At 44.8% G+C, this 24,842-nt stretch overlaps 1 protein-coding gene across 10 annotated transcripts in view; it reads right to left on the reverse strand.

Moving 5' to 3' along the window:
* EXTL3 (exostosin like glycosyltransferase 3) overlaps positions 1–24,842 on the reverse strand; it is a 154,487-nt gene that overhangs the window by 74,587 nt on the left and 55,058 nt on the right. Inside the window, exon 1 of one of the 10 annotated variants that reach the window (XM_061461109.1) lies at positions 14,021–14,762. The exons of the other annotated variants lie outside the window; for them this stretch is intronic. The gene's annotated coding sequence lies outside the window, so the exon portion shown is untranslated. Of the gene's footprint in view, positions 1–14,020; positions 14,763–24,842 lie in introns of those variants that run through there. 10 annotated transcript variants of the gene reach the window in all.

Consider the following 24,842-nt stretch of genomic DNA (forward strand, 5'->3'; position numbering starts at 1 on the left):
CTAGGATCTGTCTGAAGTGGAAGGAAAAGAGAGAAGCAGGTACATTCCTCCCAAGGGCAGTTCAGGATACCTTTTTGCCAGATGCTCACTCAGGAATTCTTCCCCTTTCTTGCCCGCTCATCTGGATCGGGAACATGTGTAGGGTCTGCAAGCCAGAAGCCCTCACTTCCCTTCAGAGCCTTAAAAATCATCCTCCAGCTTCAAACATCACTTGTGGGAAAAGAAGGTATAATAAAATCACAACCCCTTGATCACCATAACTTACCTCTGTTCAAAATAAAATAATCACACCTTAAGTTACATGTACTCCAACCTTTCTCCACTGTTTGGTTATACTGCATTATCCAATTTAGGCTGCATGTTCCTTTGGAAAAAGGCCTGGACATTTTATTCACCATAAAAGTTACTCAGCACACCAACACTGCTTCACAAACAGAAACATGGATTTTAGCTGCGAAGGTACCAGTTCTACATAGGCACCCTAACAAATGCATTTTAAGCAAAATGCTCTTTAAACATCCTTCTGTTCATGCACAGGCCCCACCAGGACTTCTGAGCAGGCAGAAGATGAATGCGTGTTGTGATACACGATTAACATTTCCATAATCAGGATTTCACGTTACTCAAAAGCACTTTGCTGGCTGCTTTGCTTTTTATTTTTTTAAAGTCTCCAACGAGCCCTGAAGCAAGTACTGCTTGGGACGAAGGAGAAGCTGGGCAGTTAGAACCCTTGCAGATTAAACACTGCCAGACACCTTGCTGCTATGCAGGACCCCTTGCCCAACTCTGCTTCTCCATAGCCAAGCTGCAAAAAATTCTGCAGCACAAGGATCAGATGGCATCATAACCAAGCCCACCAAGAACAACAACAAGGAATCAGAAGTGAATGAGATCTTTGCAGGATGCCAGTATAATCTGACACTGCTGGTCTTTTCAGCTCATTACTTTTGGCAGCACAGGCTCCCCATGAGGTCCCATAAAGCACAAATGACTTAATCAAAGGACCTCCCTGGGGGTGAGGGAGATGCACAGGCTCTGTCAAACTCATGAATAAGAGCACCAAATCAAAGCTGGGAAATCTGTGTCACCCTATGGGAAATTAATAGTATCAGCTGGTAAATTTACGCTATTAAGTTGTGCCTTACTCCCAACCTTGTACCACAAACTCAATTGCTTTGAGCAGAGCTGGAGACACAAGGGGTGCCAAAAAGCCAAAATCAGGGAGCAGAGCTGGTTTTCAGAAGCCTGTGGAAAACTGCTGAGCACATCTGGACAGTGCCAGGTTACTGCCATGACAGGTGAACTCCCTCTGTTCCCTGCTGTTGAACCTTGCAGCTCCCAATGAAATGACAACAAAGTGGCAGGAGTACACAGAGTAGACAGGATGCAGACAGAAGGGAGTAGATGATGAAATTGAAGCACTGCTAGCCTACAGGCAACACCCAATACATAAAACAACAGAATGCCCACACTTGTGGATACTTGCGCAGAGGGTTGAGGCACTGCAATGCCTCTAAACTCATTCCAGATCCAGGCTGCCTTCACACCAGCTTGCAATATCTTCCCCCTCTTTTCAACAGTGTAAATACTACTACACAAAACAATCATCTCACTTGTTACAGATTACGAACCAGGTAACTTTTTCTGCAGTTCTATATAATGCAGATCCTGAAGCCTGTTCAGAGGCAGACGTGAAACCTGCCCAGGAATCTTCCCAGCGAGGTAAGCCCTGCTCCTTGCTTTTCACAAGATCGCCTCTTCTAAAATTTTAAGCATCATACTCACAGTGACATGTCCATGACTTCCACATCAGTGCTTCTGCTGCCTGTGGGAGGAATAAACCTTGGCTTGCTTGTATCATAAAATCTCAGAATCACTTGTGTTGAAAGGGACCCTGAAGTTCCACCTACTTCCAACCCCCTGCCATGGGCAGGGACACCTTCCACTAGACCAGGTTGCTCCAAGCCCTGTCCAACCTGGCCTTGAACACTGCCAGGGATGGGGCAGCCACAGCTTCTCTGGGCAACCTGTGCCAGGGCCTCACCACCCTCACAGGGAAGAGCTTCTGCCTAAATCTCATCTATATCTCCCTTCTGTCAGGTTAAAGCCATTCCCCCTTGTCTTACAATCCCGTGTCAAAAGTCCCTCACCAGAGTTCTTGTTGGCCCCTTTAGGCACTGGAAGCTGCTCTAAGGCATCCCGGGGCCTTTTCTTCTCCAGGCTGAACAAGCCCAGCTCTCTCAAGCTGTCTCCATTGGAGAACATGTCAACTACTCATTCACAGCAAGGCTGGAGTATGCATGCACACATACAGGCACACTTGATTTTAAGTACATCCTTTGAGACTATCTCATTTTCAAGCAAAACCAGACAGCAGCTTTACAGTCACTAAGCTACTTGTGCATAAGAAGTGCTGCAAAATCTGCAGCAACTTCAAATTCTTTATTATTAACACATTCTCAATATTAATCTTCCCCAAATGATCCATACTGGAAATTTATGCATGACCCTGTATTAAAACCCACAGTAACAATCTCTCTGAACATGTCATGGAGCTTAAATACAGGACAGTAGAGTGCCCTAAGAGGCTGATGAGAACCATTTTCTAGTACATTGGAAAGGACAAACTGTTTTTATGAGTGTGCTTTATAGTCTGTTTTTTCAAATTAAAACTAAAATAGTTCCCAGATGGGAGCTGCACCATTGTACCTCCCCAATTTCAAACTAAGAAGACTTTAGAAAAAAACCAATCAAACAAACCCAACACAAATCAGGCAAAACCTCAGAAAATTTGACTCCTCCAAAAGGCTGACAGCGTTTTTTGATGCTCAGTGAGGACTGAGAGACATGGTGAAAAAAAGCCTTGAGATCTTTCCTAGCAAAGATTCAAATAAGGAAATAGTTTCAGAACGGTGCCAGCAAAGTTTGTCCTTAATTCTACAATGTGTGCATCAGACTGTGGAAAATTTCTTTACAAAAGCTCCAGGCATCCACACAGGCAGCTGGAGTGGGAAATGGATTCCTTTACCCACAGCGTGTTTACCCACTGCCTCTAAGGCGCTTTCCTTCTGCAAATCAATATTACCTGTTTCTTTTTAAGTGTCTCATATAGCTGTAACATGGTTCTAATACTCTTTCCAACTCACAGCACCTCAACAGGAAGCAACCTCTAAAACTTGAATTTAGCTTTTAATTTGCATCAGGATTGCAAATGCAGATGACCGTCCAGCTCATCTCTTATTCTGGTGCTGGAGAGGCAATTCAGAACTGTGTATTTTTGCCAAAGAAACTAAAGCAGAGAACAAGAGAACTAGGAAATGAAAGCAGGATCCTTGAAGTTGTCCTGCTAGCATGTGAGGGTAGATGCACAACCAGCACCTGGCTTTACTCACATCTTGCAGGTACTGCAAAGACCACACATAATTTGGTATGGACAAAAGGAGGAGCAGTTTGATCTACAGGGCCACAGGAATGCAAACTTGGCAACTTCCAGCTCTGAAGGTTCCTGCCTGTTACAGGGTAATCACTATAAACACCTGGTCTTCACTAAGCATTCACTAGTGCCTCCACACAGGACACTGCTCTGAACAGACACATGGCCCAGACGAGCAGTACTGTCTTTTCTTTGAAATGAGGCTCTCATCAGGCAGCTGTGCACCTACTCTCCAAATAAATAAGGCTTCGAGAAGCAAACTCATTACCACGGTAAGTACAGTGGAGGGAACAACTCTCATGCTCTACATACAAGGCAGGGTTTGCTCTTACTCCAGGCCAGTGAGGGTGGCAGCACGCCTCTTTCGAACACCCCCTGGGTGTCTTGCCTGACTCCTGGACAAGAAGCCACATCCACACATCAAACTCAACAACAGCCCAGCACTCTGCAGGTTGTTACCTTCCAGTCCTTTGCCAGAGCAAGCTCCCTAGGGATCACCAGGGAACGGAGCAGAAACAAATACATGTGCTTCAAAAGAAATGCTTAGGAGGAACTGAAAGTAGATCCTCATTTCTTCCCCATTTTACACAGACACCTCTCCTCATTTTCTCCCCATGCACCTGATCTGCTACCTGTTAGTGCTGTCCTTCCTCCAACTTCTAGCTCCTACCCCAACCCCTTTACTTTCTTCGCATACGATCCAGCAGCCCCCCCTTCCTTTTCAGCATCCTCCCATCAACACCAAGCTGTAACCTATGTTACGCTTTCTGCTGGGCACAAAGATCCCATTACAGCCACTGAAATGTCGCTTGTGCTTCGCAGTTTAGAGGATCAAGTTCATCCAAGTTCACGATGTTGACAGTAAGCATTACGAAAGCTTTCACTCTGCCTGATGAAGGAATAAACAGTTTTGGCCAAACTGGAGAGCTGAGAGGGAAGAAAACAGCTTTGGCTGTACGAAGATCTGATAACTGGTCAAAAATCGTGCTGTCAACAGGAGCAAAGCACACCACACTGGCAGAAGTTATCCCTCCTCCAAACAATTTGAGGCAGCGCAGTCTGGAGTGGAAACATCAGTTTATTCCATGCTTGTTCCCTCCTAAAATTAATTTTCCAGCTGCACATCTACAGTTTATTTTCCAAGTGGCTGCATCTTCACTATATTTACGGTTCTTAAAAGGACTGTTAAAAGCTTCTTTCAAGCAGACGAAGTGTGCAGTACTAATCCCAGGGCTATCAGTCCAAGTGGGCAGCCAGAAAGCTCTCAATGGCCACAAGCGTTGTGGCAGACCCCTGCAAGTGCTTCCCTCCCTGCACTGCATTCAAGTCACTCATGCCCTGGTTCAGGGGGCAAACAGTACTTTCCTTCCTCCAGAAAGCACTTCGGGACCTAAGCCAGAGCAGTCCTGCTGGAGAAGACCCCCTCAGTTGGAGCAGGGAGCTCTCTCTGGAGCTAGGATTAAACAGACATCTTCAAGCAGGGTTCTCACACCACTCCATGTCACCAACCCCACTCTTTGCTAAAAGCAGCACTGAGCAGGCTCATTAAAGAGCAACCCCACACGAGGCTCTGCCAGCAACCACAACAGAAAGTACAGGTTTCCATATTAATTTCTGCTTGCTGAAAACCTGAGGACACAACCAGACCAGAATAATAATACCAATTACAGATATTAAATGCAGTAATTCCAAAGCCAATTAACTTAACAAACCTCCTTCTCTTTCAGATAAGTCATCTCAGCACAATCGAGTTAAAGGCGATCAGGCTGAAGCACATAATAAAAATGCTAAACACTGATTACATGAATGGAGCTGGGCAAGATTTTTACATGGTCCTTCCTCAAAACAACATCCCCCAGCCACCCTCTGCCTCCACACTCACACAAGACAAGGATCCACAGTATTTATTATCTATATGTTGATAGGGAATAGTGTTGGAAGCTTTTAATGAAAAAGATATTGAACCAAACCAAGCCCTGCAGCAGAAGATTTGGAGGCAGAAGTGTAGTAAGGTGGTCTTGCAGCAAATGAGGAAAGAAAGAAGCAGCCAGTCCCTGATGAGAAGAAACACATTCCTTCTGTTTTCAGTTGCATGATAATCATCTGCACTAGAGGCACAGATCTGTCTCAGGCACGTGTCCTGTTTGCCCTCTGCAAAAGGTGTAGCCAAAGAGGCTATGAAGGATCCACACTTAAATCCACATTTGTGACACTTGAAATTGATGTTCTGGGAGACAGAAGTCACACTAATGTTTAGGACATTAAGTGGTGGGGAAAGAGGTTATTTATGACTTCCCCCAGGCATAAATTTCTCAGCCAAATCAGTTACAAGAACATTAATGCTTTGGGGATGAACATGAAAACTCATCATGGATGTGGGATCAAAGACCATTGCACTGACCAGGTCAGTGGCTGCCTTGGCAGCCCAAGTCTGTTCAGCACAGCCTTGATTTTTCCAGCCAGATACACAGCTCACAAGAGCCACAATGGCCCTGTCCAAGCCTACTGTGCCATGGGAAGGGGACTTGAGGCTGGTACCAGTGTGGGAATGGGCTGATAATGCTGCACCACAGCTAATGAGGATTTCCTGCTTTTAAAACTACAGAGACAGTGTAATAGTGTTTTTTTTCTTTTCTTAGAAATTAATCCAGCACCTGAAGTCAACCACTGTGCTGCAAGCTTGCTGTTCCCAATGCTGGCACTGACACTAAGCCTTTGATGTGTGCATGGAAACTCAAGGTACTATACAGGAGACAATGCCCACAACAACGAGGCAGCCAAAGAAGAACAAGCAAATGGATATAAAAGATGCAAGCTGTTCTAACTGCGCTTAACCCAGACACTTGGAGAGCACAACCCTTTCTCCTCCCTGGCAGGAGGGCTTGATCACGTTCAATAACCGTAAGTCTTACAGTTCCTCAAGGAAAATGCACTGTGGACATGCAAAATATTTCTAGTCTGAGCTTATGAAAAGAACAAAGTTGGTTCATGCACTACAACTTTCACTCCACCACTTCGAGGCATGGCAAAATCCACCCCATGATTCAGCAGAGGACAAGTAGCAAGGATGTATTTCATAGAATCATAGAATAGTTAGGGTTGGAAAGGACCTTAAGATCATCTAGTTCCAACCCCTCTGCCATGGCCCCGGACACCTCACACTAAACCATATCAGCCAAGGCTTCGTCCAACCTGGTCTTGTACACTGCCAGGGATGGAGCATTCACAACTTCCCTGGGCAACCCATTCCAGTGCCTCACCACCCTAACAGGAAAGAATTTCCTCCTTATATCCAATCTAAACTTCCCCTGTTTAAGTTTTAACCCGTTACCCCTTGTCCTATCACTACAGTCTCTACTAACAAATTGATCAAAATAACAGTTTAGTTTCAAGACAAGGTCACACCAGTACCACCTGTTAGCATCCATGCTGGAATGGGCAAGCAACCCTGCACCGACAGCTAAGCCTTGTGTTAGAAACTCAGTTGTCACTCCAAGTTGTCATATTAAACACAGTGAACAGGAGTTTTCGTGTTTGTTTTGCTACAGACTAACAGGAATCACACTGAAACTGTCCCCTCTGCAAAACAAGGTTGTACATTGCCTCAATGTATAACCAGCAGTACCAATTACCAAGATTTTGAGATATTGGAAGGCAGTAATTGGGCAAATTGAGGCCAGGAAGAGTTAACCATTTGCCTAGGGCCAGGGAAGGCAGTCAGTGGTGGAGAAAAGGGTGGCATTTACAAGTCCTGTTTACAGCCCTATTCCCAAGGCCCTGACAGAACCCCCACAAGACCAATCCATATGGGAGCTGCTGGGACAAAGCTCTGGCATCTCGAAACCTGCCACAGGGTGAGAAAGAAGCACTGCAGCCAAACACAACTTTCTCCCTGCTCCCTTCCTCTCCGCCCACAAAGACAAGAGTTTTGCTGGCTGAGTGATCAGGCAAGATGCAGAACTCAACTGAAGACAGAAAGAAAAACAAACAAAAGTCCCTCACCCATCAGTGTTTGGGGCACAAAGAGCCGAAGGCTGCTGGAGGGACGCCTGCTTCGTTGGGCTGTCCAAGACACGCTGTACAGTACAGTACATGCCCCTTTGTAAGCAAGCAAAGCTACCAACAGAAGGGAAAAATAAAAGCTTCTCATGCGTTGCAGCAGCAGGAAGCATTGCCAGGGATCTCGCAGCCCAGCTTCGGGAAGCCCACTGCTGTGCAGGGGACGTTGAAGCTCGCTTGAGATAGCACTGCAGGGAGCAGAGCAGAGTGGGATAAAGCTTTCAGGACTAGACTGCCTACAACTCAGGTATCCCCATACTTCAATTTCCCTGGAGACAGGAGTAACTAATTAATAGAGAGTCACAGGATATAAGTGAGCAGCTAGATATTTAGGATTAATTTAATTACTTCAGCCTTAAAAGCATCCCAAAATTACAGCCACACAGATTTCTCTTTACAGCATCTCTCCAGTACAGCAATATTTACTACCTGTACTCCAATTTCTGCTGCAGCTCTTGATGTCTCCAGCAGTAGAGATTTCCTTGGGAGGGACTTCGGGCAGCCTAGCTGATTTTCAATGTTAGGATGTAATAAAAATCGGAAATTCATGAATCGGCTGCAGCAATTTGGGAGAGATCTGTGGCCATAGCAACATTACTGTAATGTATGCTGCAGGGAACAAAGCTATTTTGATCATGTCATTCCCTACCCTCTCCACCCTACCCACGATGCTAGACGACAGTGTCCAGACACTCTCCAGTCCCCCAAATGCCAAAATGTGCTCTCCCACTCATTACCCTGAGATGAAATCACTGAAAAGGGGACTCAAAGGGACTTTCTGGAAGGTTATCCAGTGCATCTGCCATCCGGACAGACCCCCCCAAAGCAACCACTCTTGATAGACCCACGCTACTATGTGGTTCAGGAAGGGGTGATGCCTGGCTTTCCAACTGCCTACCAAGCACTGGCAATTCCATAGTGCTCCCAGTGAGGTGATCACTTGGCTGAGGATGAACCAAGGGCACTAACTGTGCCACTAACAAATAAAACAATTCACTCTAGGTTTATCGCTGGTTTATGTCACATGGCTTCAGCCTTCTGTTTCCTTCCTATCTGATCAATCTTAAATTCATCTAGAAGATGTTTAGGCTCAGATAGTCTCTTGCAATGCACTCATGTCATGCCTAGCTGATGTCTTAGCAGGGGTCTAAGCTCCACTCAAGCCTGGAGGCGCTCCTGTAAGACAAATAAAAAATTAAATCAAACTGTCAAGAAATGAAGCTAACAAGCTGCCTGCACCCTGTGCTGTATGTCCCCTATGACAAAGATGCATCTAGAGCAGCCAGTCTGCCCACTGAGCTGAAGGGAGAGATCCATATTAATGCTCTCACTATTTTTAGCTTCGCAAATCAGGGTTAGCTGACTCGCGCTTCCTGCCCCTGGACACATCTGGGCTCTTTATGGTCATTCAAGCTCTTTTCCCACACTGCGGAACCTGGAATGTGGCAAGGTGGAGCACTGGAGGGGAAGAGGCAGCAAACTTTCCAAATTAGTAGCAAAGAGCAGAGGGCTGCAGTAACTCTACAGCTGGGATAGCTTGGCAGCAGTGATTACAATCTGCCCACTTAATTTGGCCCTGCAGTTTCTATTAGAGGCACAGTAGGAGGAAATTCTTGTACAGTAGTTAAAGCAAGGGATGGGGTGTCGGGTGACTGGGGTTTTATTCCCCAGCTGTGTTTCAGACCTTCCACACAACCTCAGGGAATTAATTCTTCATCTGCTCTGGTTCCCTCGCTTGCAGCATTCCTCAGCAATTCCCAAGGGATCACATAGGTTACAAATAGCAACTGAGACTAGAAATATAATCAAGAGCAACTTCCTGTTCAGCAGGATGCAAAGCATCTTACAAATTTGTCTGTGACATGACCAAAAGATTTAACTACATAAAATTGATTGATCTGCACCCTCCAACCACCCCACTTTCATGGAGATGAAAGAGGAAACCATGCCGAGCCATGCCTTTAGACCCACAGTACCAGGGAGCTTCTTTGAGGACATGCATCTTGATAGTCTCAGAAAATGATCTTGGGAGACAGGAAAAATTCAGCACCTTTTGCTGGTCTGGCTTAAATTATTTCATAGCTCTGGGTCTGAAATAAAACCTAAGTGTGGGAGCGAGCCATGGCAGGAATATGCAAGAACTCTTAGTGAAGCCCTTCTGGCTCCATCACTTCAATTTGAGTCAAACATGAAGCTTTTTAAAAATAAAGAAGTAAATAAATATGGGGGCAGAACCCCTACGCTTAAACACAATAAAAGGAAGGAGGAAAAAGGTGCTTATTTCTGACACTTCATTCATGTAGCTCTGAAGTTTGAGGTTGGTTTGGAAGTAAATGTATTCTAGTACCCAGGATCTTTTGCCCCTTTGCAGGGGGCAGAGCAGGGGAGGTTCTTTATAAAATGCTCTGAGGTCCTCAAAAAGAGGGCTAACACTTACTAATGGTATACTCTCCAGGTCAAAATTCTTGCACTACATCAACTGCAATTTGTTGAGAGAAGATATTTTAACTGCTCAGAATAGCTCCAACACCAGAAAAGCATTGTGAGGTAATAACAGAATCACACGATGGTTTGAGTTGGAAAGAATTTAAATATCATCTAGTTCCAACCCCCTGGCCATGGATAGGGATACAATCCACAAAGAAAGGTTGCAGCAGAAACGGGAACCCCTCTTTTGCATCTTCTCCCACCACTTTCTGCATATCCACACTCACCAACAGCACCATGATCCAATTAGTTAATTGTCATGTACAGGATTAACAGCTCAGACCCCTGGAAGAAAGGCAGGGCCACAGCAATGTGCTGTACAGATTTAAATCATCATGTGCCAGTTTGAAGGCAAAACACCTAACACTGAATGAAGCAAGTGGCCAGAAAACAGTCCAGCAGCTCTGCTTTGCTTTCAGGGTGAAGTGTCATGAGTACCACTTGGTAACACTGACCTACTTATCCCTACAAAAGGGACGCACAACCTGCCAGCAACCCCATCTCCTGGGCTGCTGCTGTACACACCTCCCACAGCTCCAGAATCTTGCTGGAAAATGCACTATAGAGTATGAGTGGGACCTTCTGAGACCATTCCAACTTCCACATAAATAATTGCTGGTTTTGCCACTGTGTTCTGTGAAGGCAGAGTGAGAGCAAGGCTGCGTTCAGGAAATCTCACTTTGCCCCTTCGCCTTCCAATAGTATCTTTTGTCCAGTATCTCCGTAATGTTAAAACCTCCCTGTGTTCTTGCCAGGATGAAAAGGCAGAAAGATTTCATTTTTTTCAAGATGAAAGCTTTCAAATCTGCAGGAAGCTTTAGAAAATGACCATTCACGCTCGCCAATCCAAACAAAAACCCACACGCAAGTACATGGGAATGCTAAAGAGAAACAGCAAGCACAGCAAGAGGCATTACATGGACCTACAGCCCCAGCAGACCTTGAGCCAGAGCCACCACTCAAGCAATACAGATGTGGAGGCAGAATAAAGTTGGGGAAAACAGGACAGCGTTGATTGAGAGGAAAAGAGCCTCGGCCGTTTGCTAACTCAGAAGCATGCGGTACACAAGCAGGTTTTCCAGGATAACCCTAAATCACTGCAAAGCCCAACAGCCCATTCATACCAGCTTATGAGGTCTGAAGTTATGGCTTTACTTTGAGGCAAATTTTTACTTGTGGCTTTATTCTGAGTCATGCTCAAGAGCTCAGTACTAACGTAGACTTTGCGAAGAACAAAAGGCTAAACGATAACTCTGTAATAATGAGGAGCCAAGGAAACACTGGTTAATTTGCAGGGCAGCAATGCCACAAAGCTGAGAGGACCCAGGACTCAACCCTTCCTCAGACTTGCCCAGTTAATCCTATCACCAGCCTCTTCCTAGAAACAGATCCTGCTGCCCAGCACCATTTATAAGCGCAAGACTCTGAGTTCAGCAGGTTCTCTTGTTTCATTTGCAAGCAAAGAACTTCAGGAAAGTATTCAAGTAAGTTTCCTGAACACCAGCCACAACTTCTGAATCAACACTCCGGTAGCAGATTCCTCCTCATCCCAGCTGATGGTGTGATGTCTCTTTCCTTGCCAAACACCTGCTCATCAGAGATGAAGCTTAGCACTTTATAGCATGAAACAGGCTTTGCAAACACATGAACTAACCATGCAAATGAACCATTTGTTCAGGCTTCATGCACAGTAGCCCATTCCTCGGCAGATCTGCTGTTCAGAGCGGCAGTGAGATGTGGCCTACGTGGCTCGTGGGGATCACTCCAAGGCAGATAGGCATAACTGGAGCCCCTGAGAGTTTCAGTCACTCAGACCTGAGTTCTTTTAAATCGTGTTCTGATTCATCCCAGAATCACAGGCAGAGCCATCATTAGGGAACAAGAGCACTACAGACAGTGTGCACATCTGAATAAACACTCAAGAGTTGACAGCCTCCATTCCCCCCATTCTCTTGAAGACCTGCGTCTTTTTTGATGTTTGCCATCCAACTGCTTCAATGTGCCACAAAGATGTGCAATGACAAGCAGCTGTATGCCATTAACGCAAAGTGTTGCTGTCTTCAATTAAAGTGCCTCCGTTTCATACAACACAGGGAGCTCTGTGTCTTCTCTCAATTTGCACCACACACTTTGTACAACAGAGACTTTTCCAAAGAAATTTCCCTTGCATGGAAGGGAACCACAACTTGGGAAATGTGACATGATGGAAACATTTCAGCAGAAGCAATTGGGTTAAGTAAGGCAGGAACTAGCATGGACTGAAATGCCAGCTTCACCTTTGCTCAAACTGAGGACGACAAACCTTGATCCAAAATTTTTCCATGCAAAGTAACTGCAATTCCCAATAAGTAAGTTTAACCCTTGTGCTTTGACTTCCACACAACCACATCTTTTGCTAAAAACACAACAAGCACAAACACAGGCTGGGTGGAGAATGGATTGAGAGCACCCCTGAGGAGAAGGACTTGGGGCTGTCGGCAAATGAGAAGCTCAACATGACCCAGCAGTGTGCACTTGAGCCCAGAAACCAACCGTGTCCTGGGCTGCATCACCAGCAGTGTGAACAGCAGGTCAAGGGAGGGGATGCTCCCTCTCTGGCGAGACCCCCCTGCAATCTGGTGTCCAGCTCTGGGGCCCCCAGCATACAAAGGATGTGGAGCTGTTGGAAGGAGTCCAGAGGAGGCCATGAAGATGCTCCAAGGGCTGAAGCACCCCTGCTATGGAGACAGGCTGAGAGAGCTGGGCTTGTTCAGCCTGGAGAAGAGAAGGCTCCAGGGAGAGAGAGCTTAGAGCAGCTTCCAGTGGCTGACAAGGGCCTGTAGGGACAGGACAAAGGGGAATGGCTTTAAACTGACAGAGGGGAGATTGAGATGAGATCTTAGGCAGAAGTTGTTCCTTGTGAGAGTGGTGAGGCCCTGGTACAGGTTGCTCAGAAAAGCTGTGGCTGCCCCATCCCGGGCAGTTGAAGGCCAGGTTGGATGGGGCTTTGTGGGACCTGGTCTAGTGGAAGGTGTCCCTGCCCATGGCAGGGGGCTGGAACTGGATGAGCTTTAAGGTCCCTTCCAACCCAAACCATTCTGTGATTCTATGAAATCTTAATGTCTCCACAGGAGATCACCAGGGTCAACTAAACAGAAAAGGCTGAACACCTGCATATAACACTCCATGAAAATTATGCACAGGTACTTTACCCCATACGAAGCTATTCACAACAGTTCCTTCCCACACATTTATATGTCAATTCCAAAGGTATTTATGTACAAGAAGTGCTGCCCACATCACACACACAGCAGTCTGCTCTTTCTGAAGCAGGGGTGTAACTCAGACATTTAGCTGACCTAACTAATGGTTATTTCCTAGTAATTTCACTTAACTTTGGAATTTGCAACACTTCAAGCAATCAACACACACTGGCCACACAGATAAAAACTGGTGGCCTTAACTTTAACATCAGAGATATCTGTTCCACTCTGCACATCTCTGATAAGCACCTGATGTTGCAAAGAACCACCACAAGACTGAAGGTCTCCGATCTCTTTTTGATTTTATTTATCCTCTAGAAGGAGGGGGTTCCAGACTGCAGAAACTGTGAAGTAGCAGTAAAGAGGAATAAAAAACAAAGTAACTTGCTTTCACTGTATTAGTCTAGAGAGCCCCGTATTCTTTAAAGGAGAAATTCCATTCAAGTAAGGTGAACTTGAAGGCTGAACCCAGCGGGTCTTACAGATGTGAATTCCTAAGGAGGTTAAATTTTGTTCTAAAAGGGAAACTGTATATCCAAACTGCTCTGAAACCAGCACACAACACTGAAGGAGTGCTAAGAACTGCCACATTGTCCATCCCCTTGTCTGCAGCGCTCAGCCTTCATCTTCCAAAATGTTTGTGCTGCAGCACTGGGTCTTCTTTAAGCCACCGACACAGGAGAATGCCCTTCAGGAAGTTCTGCCAACACCACACTGTCCTGCCCTGGAGCAGCTTTTGTAAGCACTGAAAAACAGCAGACCCACGATCAAATCCTTGCATGCATTTTTAAGTGCTTACAGATGAGCATGAGATGAGAGGAGAGGAGAAAAGAACCACGTATTTCTGCAGCTCCTGCAGCCTGGGTTGCACAGACCAACTGGCACCTGGACAGAGAAGTGAGGTGCTTCCTCCAGAGGCTCATCACAGGACTTGCTTGGATGTAAGCTGGGGTGGCTCTTGCTTTATGTCTGTTCCCAGCAAAAAGGAAACCGGTACAGAAGTTTCCAGCTATATTTAGTTTATTAACTAAACAAAAATAACTGAAAGAATATAAACATTTACAATTTAAAAGCAGGTCAGCACCAGACTAAATTATCAGGCTAATTAAACCTTGTCTACTAAGCCCATTTATTCTTTATCTGATAGCAAAATAATTATTTCATACGGCTCCCTTCCCAAATTAATAATTTTAATCCTCATGACAAAAGAGCATTATCACAGTGCCAGTGACAACTGATAGCTGCATACAACGGCCATGCAACTCCTACAAAGCTTCATGTATTTACTCATAGGCTGAATTAGTGTCTCCATGCTGAGACACTAACTCTTGATGTCAATCAAAGCTGTCCATACAAATATTAGGTATGTAAGATCCCATTTTATGAAAGAGTCATCACAATCAAACTAGGCTGGTTACAATTAAAATTCAGTAACATAATTCAGGTAGTAAGGATGACTACTCAAGATAAAAATACATGAGGTCTAACATTAAGAGCATGTATAGGTGCTTTTATAGTGAGAAATTTTATTTGATCTGTGGTGCTTGAGAGAAATTGTAGGTCTCTACTGCTCAAATACTTACCTACTGGCCATCCACTAGAGTTCAGCTGTGTGCAAGTGTTACCCTCTTAGCAGGAACTTGAGAATGAACAAGATTTTAAAAGTCAATACGTACAAAAAGAACAGCAGCTTGAGACGAGAAAAATGGCTTAAATTTCATTTCTTCCAAGTACCTGCAAACGCACCATCTCTCCCGTTCACTCAATGATCTTAGCACTTGTTTTTGTTCTTTATCTCCATTTATTGATTTTACAAGGAAAACCAACAGCAGAGCATTTGCCAGGAAGGATGAATTATGTGTGTAGATTCAAGAGGTTTAAAGTAGACTTACCCTCAAATCTGAGAACCAAGTTCTAAGCAAGATTATTCAGTCTTTACTATGTCCACAAGGGAAAAGCATTTTCCATGGGAAAAGAGAGCCATGAGCTGCCCAAGCTTTCAGTTTAGATCATTTTCAATTTGTGAAGCATCTTCAAAACCTTTGGATTTCACAGCAACATCAATGTTATCATTGTAGATTTCAAGAAAAGTATAAACTAAAATTGTAATGTCCTAAAAGTATCGAGGAAGCTTTCTGATATGGTGGACTTGCTGTGCAGAGGGAAAGCTCACCACATGCAAACACATGGTAAGCAATACAGACACGTGGTACCCAGCCTGTGCGCCCACATCAAAGGGATAGAAATGGTGCATGAATAAAAACAAACCAAAAACCCTTTGACAACAGCAACAATTCCCAGGTCCCAACCCAGCTCTGACTTCACTACAGGGCCGTTCAGGGAAAATTACTCTATTTTAACTAAAAGGGTATTAAACCAAGCCAATTAGTTCAAGCACACAAAACCTCTATTTGCAGAGGTGACCTTCTTTCAATTTACTCTGGAAGTAAATTAAGACAAACCTTCAGGCAAATTTCATTCCAAGCAAGAACTAAATTTCGTAACTTAAAACAATTGAACCCAAGAAGTTGAATTCAGATTAGTCTGCCTGCATATCCATATGCAGATGAACCTCCCTGCAATTCTTCCAAACAGCCCATTGCAGTCCCAACCCAACCCCCAGACTGAGGTGCAATACTATTATTCTAGTCGATAATCGTCTTTCCACCTCCCAGATGGCTCTGTTTCCACGGAGCTGCGAATGTCTAGCTGTCTAGGGCTTACAGAACCTGTAAATGGAAAGCATTATATGATGCTTAAGGCTATTATACGTGAGTTTTGAGTGCTGCAAGCCCAAAAGCCAGCCATTAAAAGTCGAGACACAAAACTCTTACAAAACAGCTCAATAAGGAGGTTTATGTTAAAAAAAAAAAAATAAGTACCCAAAAACAGGAGACTAAGAAGTTTGAAAATATTAAGGAATAATAAATTTGTTTTCCAAGTTCACTTTACTATGTCAACTCTTAAGTGACAGAGACTGCTTAGAGGGGATGAACTGAGTCAGTCACTCCACTTTAGGGAAAACAAGACACAGCAGTGGGGGGGAATAACTCACTAAGCTTTGGAAATGCAAGTCTGCTAGGAAAAAGGTCACCGGGGCAGGCAGACAGCAGAAAGGTCAAACAGGAGGAATGGATTTCCGCTCAACTTTTGAAGTGAAGGCTGACTAAAACACCAGCTGAGGTTCCCGAGACACAGCTCACCAATTAAATCCAGCCCAAATGGGGAAAGGCCTACAATGAAATGAATGAAACAAGATAGAGAGACGGGAAAAATCTCTCCTCTGAAGTGCTGTAATTAAGGCATATGTAAGGAAACAAATGATACTAAACTTGCCTGTTAATCTCTTCTGCTCCGGGAACAGAAAAGCCCCAGAGCTAAGAGCAACTAAAAAGCAGATGAGAGGAACATGTGATGATGGCTCCCCATATTTTAAGAAAGGGGAATTATCTGTCAATGATACACAAGGCTGTGCTTGAAATGACAGAATTACCGTTCCAGAGATGTAATTCTGTGCTTTCTTCAGATGATGAAGCTCTACTGGAACATCAAAAAGTCCCTTAACAGCAGAGTAGGAGCTCCATTTTTCAGCAATAAAACCACAAGATGATGCACAGTGGAGAGGCAGTTTGGTTCCTGGTCCAGGGGTATGGCTTGACAGCTTCCCCGGCTGCTCATCTCACTCAACTTGTCCACAGCTGTGAAGACCTTTATGCCAAAGAACTGCATGCAATAAGAGCTCAGGGTTGCAGAAACAAACTTTGCATGTGCAGTTTCTGTATTTGGCTTCATTTCCTCTTCCACGTCTTTCCTCAAAGCCAAGCGTCCTTTATTCCCCCACTCAGGTTTGCTGGTCACAACCAACCAACACATGCATTGCCAAGAACAGGACATGAAGTCATCACAATGGGAAAAGGAGTCTGGAGGAGGGAAAAGCCAACCCTTACAAAACAGACAGCCAAGCAAAACCATTTCCAAATACCAGGTAACTAGAAAGCCTCTCCTGGCTGAGACCAGCACCAGGAATACCCCTCTCGGTGCACCACCTCCATGACAGACACACAAACCAGGGCAGCAAGGAAGGTGCTGTCATAAGCCCAAATCTCAGCAGTTCGCTAAAAGAGCAAATGATTATTAGTATGCTCACATGGGTTCATTTCTTGTTTTAACCAAACTTGTTGGTTAAGTCATCATTCACTTAAAGATTTTCCATCCCCTTTAAGGGACCAAAGTGCAGGGAGGCAGTGCTGGATTGCATCTCAGCTACCAGCATCTTCACCCAACAAAAAACACAGACTCCTGGAAGGGGTAAAGTGTGTGCACTGGTCTAAGATTTATTATTTAAAAACAACATCAACAACACACGTGGCAGAATTCAGAATTCTCTTCTGGGGAGAAGCAGCTTGCTGTGCTTTATGTGGGAGTCAGACGTCTCCACAGTGAAGTTCACACCAACAAACAGACACAAATCTTCATGAAGTCACACAACTCCTCCCACCCTTAGTGGGAACCAGGGATATTCATTTCAATTTGGAGCATCGAATCCTTTAAGCCAGAAGCCCCAGGCAGAAAATAACCACATCTTGTACTCTGTGATGTATGACTTGGAATTTAAAGAAGGAAAAACAAGTTATAGCACTGCATTTTATTTTTCTGGCTCTCAAACCCTTGCCAATAAAAAAAAGAATTTGTCACTATGAAGTAGCTCACTTTCTGATAGAGGTGCACGTGGTGGGACAGACTCCAGCTCATTCTCCCACAGCACTATTTCATCTAAAGGGCAAACAGGAGCAAGGGTTTAAGTGCTAAAGCAAACAGATGTAGCTTTAACACACATGGATGATGACAGTTACTGTACATAGCTACTCCTAGTGTCATTTCTTTGTAGCCTTAATTTCCACAGATAATGATGAGCTTAAACATTCCAGGACTTCAAATGATAATTTGCACCTTCAAGTTAGGAAAAAAAAAGGACAAACTTTTTATCTTGTATGCTTTTTAAGTAAGGATTAATGAATCACAGAATAGTTGGGTTGGAAGGGACTCTAAAACTCATCCAGTTCCAACCCCGACACAGGCAGGGACACCTTCCACTAGAGTAGGTTGCTCCAAGCCCTGTCCAACCTGGCCTTGAACACTGCCGGGGATGGGGCAGCCACAGTTGCTCAGGGCAACCTGTACCAGGCCTCACCACCCTCACAGGGAAGAAGTTCTGCCTAAGAGCTCACCTAAATCTCCCCTGTCAGTTTAAAGTCATTCCCCCTTCCCCTATGTCACTACATCATATGCGTACTATTGCTCAGAAGTATAACAGTAATAGCTGCAGTTATTTCAGCAATAGACTTGGGGGAGTGGTCAGGGTACCCACTTTTCCCAAGCCCCAGTTCCCCATGTCTGTACTTCCCTTGTAGGCAGTCTAGGCTCAGCCAACCTAAAAACCCACCCAAATCTGCAGTGGGCAACCACTGCTGCAAAGCACCAGCCTCATGATGGTGCTACAAGTATGTGTTGGGATAGATGGAGACAGCATGACAGAGTGCAAGGACCTGGTCCCACAACAAGTATTAACAACAGCAGACGTATTTGGAAAACAGAGGTACTTTTTCCTTTTTACACAGATATGCCTACAGTCTTGTAGTAAGGCTGTACCTCAACTTGGGTTGAACCCATAACTATTTAATCTAAAAATTGTTAAGCTTAATATTATTCTGTTGAAGGCTATGTACATACAAGCTCTCCTTTAAAATTAGATATTAGTAATACAAATTTTTACAAAGAGGCTTCATAAAGTACTGTTTGCAATAAAATTAACATTTGGGAGACCAAAGCTCTAGGTCTTAACTCCCCAAATGCTTCAAGTACGAACCATGGGGAACCTGAGCCCAGGGAATGGAGGAATTCATCTAGTAGTTCACATCACCTTAAAATAAAAGATGACAGCTCACGGGCCAGGATGCCTCTCTGGTGTGACTGGGATTTAATCAATTATGGCAATATTAAAAAAAAAAGGATAAACCCAAAGAAGACAGTGTTGCCCTCCACCAAGGGCACAGACAGAGGGGGAAAGACAACACAATCTGAGACACAAAGAATATGTAGTGGAAAATAACAGGTTTTATACTTTCCCCCAGGTTTGGAGAGCATGCTATATTTTGTGTAGCAAGCATGAGGGGAGAAGGAGTTGGGGGAAGAGAGTATCAGAATCAAAACAAGTCACAAGGCATCAACAGTCCCTTGATGACAGGAGAGTAGTTTTTGTTGGCACAGCTCACGACAGCTGGAGAAATAATTGCAAAGCTGAGCAAGAATGCCCAGAATATATTTTGCCTTTAGACTCTCAGATGAAAGATGCTATCCACGAGCACTTTGCAAACGTTAATTAAACCCACACAGCCCCTTTTGGCAGATCAAGGAGTATTTATCTTTATTTTGCAGAGAGAGGAATGAGTATCTCAGACACTTTTAACATGAGGTATCTACTCTTTTTAAGTTAGGAAGTGCCCCATAGAGATATATACACCATTAAAAACACAAATTAACCTTTCTAGTCCTGCAGCCTTCCCCAGGATAGAGCTGATAACTCTTACTTTCCTCCGAGTACTGCCCCAATAGAAATCCTGATTCTGCAGATCAAGCAAGCTCTGGTCATGCAGGTGAACAGAGGTGAGTATGAGCACCACAAACAAGCTTTAAAGAAATACCATCCCTTTACAAGTTGTAAAAAAACCCTTCAGCAGCTCCTCCTTTGGTTTTCTCTTCAAAGGTGGCTCAGCATTTCCGTACTGACTGAGCCTCATGCTGGGAAATCTCTCTCCCAGTTTGAGAGCCGTTCCCTACAGGACTTCTGCTTTACAGCCACCCACCTTCACAAAGCCACTATCCAAGGAAATCTCTCAGGCTCTTGAGCCACTTCCCTACTACATTCAGACCACACATTGCGGTGGGTTCAAGAGCCCCACCACAGGCAGGGAAGAGCGTGCCCACCTCACCCTCAGCAATCTGCATGCTGTAACACCAGCTCTCCTGCACAAGAGGAGAAACACCTGGAGCATCTCCCTCACATGATGTTCCAACAGGGACTTGAGTCCTCAGCTTTGGCTGAGTTTCTCCTTGCTGAGCCAAAGGCAACCGCCTGTGAATGCAATAACAATCAGGTTTCATCCATCTTCTCTCTAATTAGACTTTATATCAGTACATAAGTATTTCAAAGTAACTTTATACCTTACCATAAACAGCCACTGATACTGTTCCAAACAAGTTTTATATTCCATACATTGATATACATACAGTACTCTCCAACATGAAAATGTTGAGTCCAGCTCTGGTGGTTCAAGTGTAAGGGGACAGACTGTTGGAGCAAGTCCAGAGGAAGCCACAAAGATGCTGCGAGAGCTGGATCACCTTTTCTATGGAGACAGGCTGAGAGAGCTGGGCGTGTTCAACCCGGAGAAGAGAAGGCTCTGAGGAGACCTTAGAGAAGCTTCCAGTGCCTAAAGGGGCTGACAAGAAACTGGAGAGGGGCTTTGGACAAGGGCCTGTAGGGACAGGACAAGGGGAAATGGCTTTAACCTGACAGAAGGGAGATTTAGATGAGCTCTTAGGCAGAAGTTCTTCCCTGTGAGGGTGGTGAGGCCCTGGCACAGGTTGCCTGGAGAAGCTGTGGCTGCCCCATCCCTGGCAGTGCTCAAGGCCAGGTTGAATGGGGCTTGGAGCAACCTGGTCTAGTGGAAGGTGTCCCTGCCTGTGGCAGGGGATTGGAACTGGATGAGCTTTACGGTTCCTTCCAACCCAAACCATTTTGTGATCCTATGATTCTATAAATTTAAGCTAATTCACTGAGTTAAAGCGGAGAGAACTAATCGAGATAGAAAGGAGCAGTGGATTATTTTGCCTTTTTTTTTTTTTTGTAAAGCGGCATAAAGTATTTAAGACATCTACACTGGCAGGGCAGCAGTCCTGCTGCTGTCTTCTATAAAAAAGAACATCCTCAAAATAACCCCCAATCAATTATTTGCTAAATTGACACAGAAAAATTTATATTTAAAAGGAGATGGGTCAGTTTGTGGGAAGTACAAAGAGTATCTGAGAATATCTGCAGGGACAGGAAGAATATGCATAAACACACATGAACTAAAAAGACAAAATACACAGTGGTGGCCAACGCTTGTGATCTTAATATAAAAATAAGCGTATTTGAAGCTCTTTCCTGTTAGAAACTCTGAGGCAGATGAGTAAGTATTGCAGTTTGAAATACATTTAATGATGCAGTTGGAAAGGAAACCTAAGAATAAGGAGCATGTTCAAAGACTTAAGTCCCTAAAAGGCATTAAATCCACTAGTTTTCATCCACCCCAACATAGGTATAGCCTAGAAGAAGGTTGAATAGGAACATAACAGTATAAAATATGCAGTTTAAAACCTTAATCTTATTCTAATTTCTTTTCAGCAAAGACCCCTTCTGCCTTACACTGCTGAACACATAAGGAGTTTTTCTGCAGACACGGGAATGGGAAGCGACAACAGCCTCCATGAGGTGCTGAGTGATGTCTACTGCCCTGAAGCTGGACAAATACAAGGCCCCTCACTGTGACAGCAAAGTCAGATGCCTCCATGTCCCTTGGACATGCCAGTTCAGCAGTAACTGTAGGTCTACCAGTTTTGCATGCAGTGAGTGTATGGAGTTAAAACAGTCGGGTTTAAAAACCCACCTCCTCATGTAGTCATCTTAGCCAGATATTGCCAGCCACCAGAAATGCTGTCCCCTGGAGAGCTCAGACAACCAACAGCAGACACTAGTTACACAAACATGGTGTAACTATGTTTTTTTTATATGTAGAATTTATATTCAGTTTATGATTATAGTGTAATACCATGCCCCACAGGGTACAGCACAGGTTTCACCACCATCTGATCACTGTGCTCAGCAAGTCAGGAGACTGTCCAGAGCTGCAAGCAGCATTCAGACCAAACACAGTAGACTGATAGCTTTCCATAGGCTAATCTAGTGCCTCAACTGGCTTTCTTGGGAGCCTGCACAGTCACAGCAGCTTTCTGTGGAGCTGCAAGGTATGGCTTGCAAAACCAGGCTATTATACACCACAGCATACTAGGGTCACCACTGGAAAGTCAGCTTTGTCACTGCCCCACACAGGTGGCCACCATCTTCTCTTTCCTAATCCAAGACAGAGGCAGTTCCAATGACCCAGGAATACCTGACACGTAGCCAGGGAACCAGGTAGCTGGTTTTGCAATTCCAGTATTACATGTGCTGTTGCAATGTGGCACAGCCAGGAGACATCAGAAAAATGTGGGATACAGCCAGCATATGTTTGCTGCTGCATTCAGTTACCCCTTCTCCGACCCTCTGCAGGGAGCTCAAACTGCTCTCTCCACTCAGCCGCATATACCAGATTCAGTCAAGGCTCTCCTCATGCAGCTGCTTGCCTCTTTTGCCATCCAGCTCAGAGCTGCATCTCCAAGCTGCTCACGCAGAATGGTGGTAATACAGAGGTTAAAATAATACATCTTAACTGCAAGTATTAGCTTTAATGGTAGAGTCAAAGTGGTTTGGCTTAAAATTTCATCTATGCCCTTGGCGTCTACTTAAATTAAGATCGCACACAATGAGGTAGATACTGAGACATTATGAAAGGTGTCCACTGCATTCAGAGCAATTCTTGCAGAAATGTAGGTATATGCAATACACTTCATCTTGATGACAACTCCGAATCAAGGCAATTCCAGATGAGAAATGTTGCTGTGTTTTAACTCACACTGTGATGCAAGGGAGCTGCACTGACCTTTCCTGGCTGCCATTCTGTCATCCTTATAACAACCGTTTGCAGTTTTTAGACTGGTTTTGGACTTCTACTGCCCTTTCAGGAGCAGAGTAGAGCGCTCCATCACGGTACCAGCTGAGAGGTGGCATAACTGATGACCTGATGCCTGCACCCAGCACAGAAAGAGAACAGGAGGGCTGGGGCAGCTCTGCCCACAGGGATGGCCAAGGCTGAAAGCCCACAAAACAGAGAGGCCCTGAATTCAAATCCACACTCCAGCCTGTCAATGCACAGGGTGCTCTGCTATCTCAGCCTCCCTCCTCACCTGAGCTTCACAGAAAGGTCTGAGGATCAGCAGTAGAGGCTGCAAGAGGACCAGAGCTAGCAGGGGTACCCTTCTGCCTGTGTAGGCAAGGGCAGGGGCCAGGCCTTGTTATTTTGCTCTTTACGGTAAGAGAGAGAGCACATTTTTGGCCTTCCCACACAAATCTATAGCTGTATGGCTGCCAACACTTTATCACCTCCCATTTCACTTTTGTTTGTTTGTTTTTTTGGTTTAAAACTTTGCCCAAGGTCACATTCAGCAAAGACTCCTCCCTCAAAATACAGCATTTAGAATCCTATCACACTAACATTTGGAAATTGCATTGAAATCCTTCTTGCAAATGCATGCATTTAAGAAAGCCCCAACTGAGCAAAAGAGGAAAATTTTGCCCCACATACCTTTGCAGGTGAATCATTGTGCAGAGGCCACCTTGCAGGCTGTCATCGTGACTGTGCACAGATCAATAACCAACCCCTACTCACCCTCTCCTGTCCTCATGAGAGGCAAACACCACACACCCATAGAGCAAGCATTACACAGTAGCCTTGAACCTCAATAGCTAGTATAAACAAGCTTGGGACAGCTCAGGACCTCATATATCAAGTATAAACTGCTACAGACAACACTCAAAGCCCTCTGTGAAAAGCATCAAACTCTCCTAGAAAGAGCCCAACTGGCTATTGAACTTGCCTCCACAATCCCTTCCAACCCAAACCATTCTGTGGTGTGCAGTTGTTCTTTCTCCCCTGTGGTGAGTGATATGGGGCAACCATCCTAACAGCAGTGCTTTCATGTTACTTTGCCATGCTAAGTTACTTTTCCTGGAAAGCGCTGCATTTGCCTACAACCAACAAAGTAAGTGCAGAGCTGTGGCAGATCATGTGTACAGCACATGCTCTGTGATGTTCTGTGCATTACAGCCAACTTGAAAAAGTAATTAAGCAAAAATAATGTTCTTGCTGGATGTTGTGGATACTTAGTAGAGTTCAGTGGCAGTGAAGCGCTCCCTCCCCAGGGAACATTCCAGAGTCATGAGACTCTGCAAAGGATGACCTGGAAAAGGCTAACACATAAGAAACACTTGCTTCTCTGAAGCGTGGAACTTTTGCTGGACCTGCAGAAGAGGCCCTATCAGGCATCCCTGAGCAGATACAGGATGATAACAGAGGTGTGCTTGGGATGCTGAAGGGCAGCACAAGGGTGACAGTCTCTCTGTAAATGTATAATGCAAAACACAGAACCACAACATGGCTTGCGACAGAAGGGACCCCAAAGCTCACACAGTTTCACGTCCCCCTAGACCAGGTTGTTCAAGTCCCATCCTGGCCTTGAACACTGTCACAGATGGGGCAGCCACAGCTTCTCTGGGCTGCTTGCAACAGGGCCTCACCAGCCTCACAGGGAAAACTTCTTCCTCAGATCTCATCTAAATCTCCCCTCTGTCAGTTTAAAGCCATTCCCCCTTGTCCTGTCCCTACAGGCCCTTGTCAAAAACCCCTCTCCAGATTTCCTGTCAG

This window comes from Pezoporus flaviventris, unplaced genomic scaffold (genome assembly GCF_033815535.1).
Source record: "Pezoporus flaviventris isolate CSIRO_AGI_PZ_B2104156 unplaced genomic scaffold, CSIRO_AGI_Pfla_v1 ptg000031l, whole genome shotgun sequence".
Lineage (NCBI taxonomy): Eukaryota > Metazoa > Chordata > Aves > Psittaciformes > Psittacidae > Pezoporus > Pezoporus flaviventris.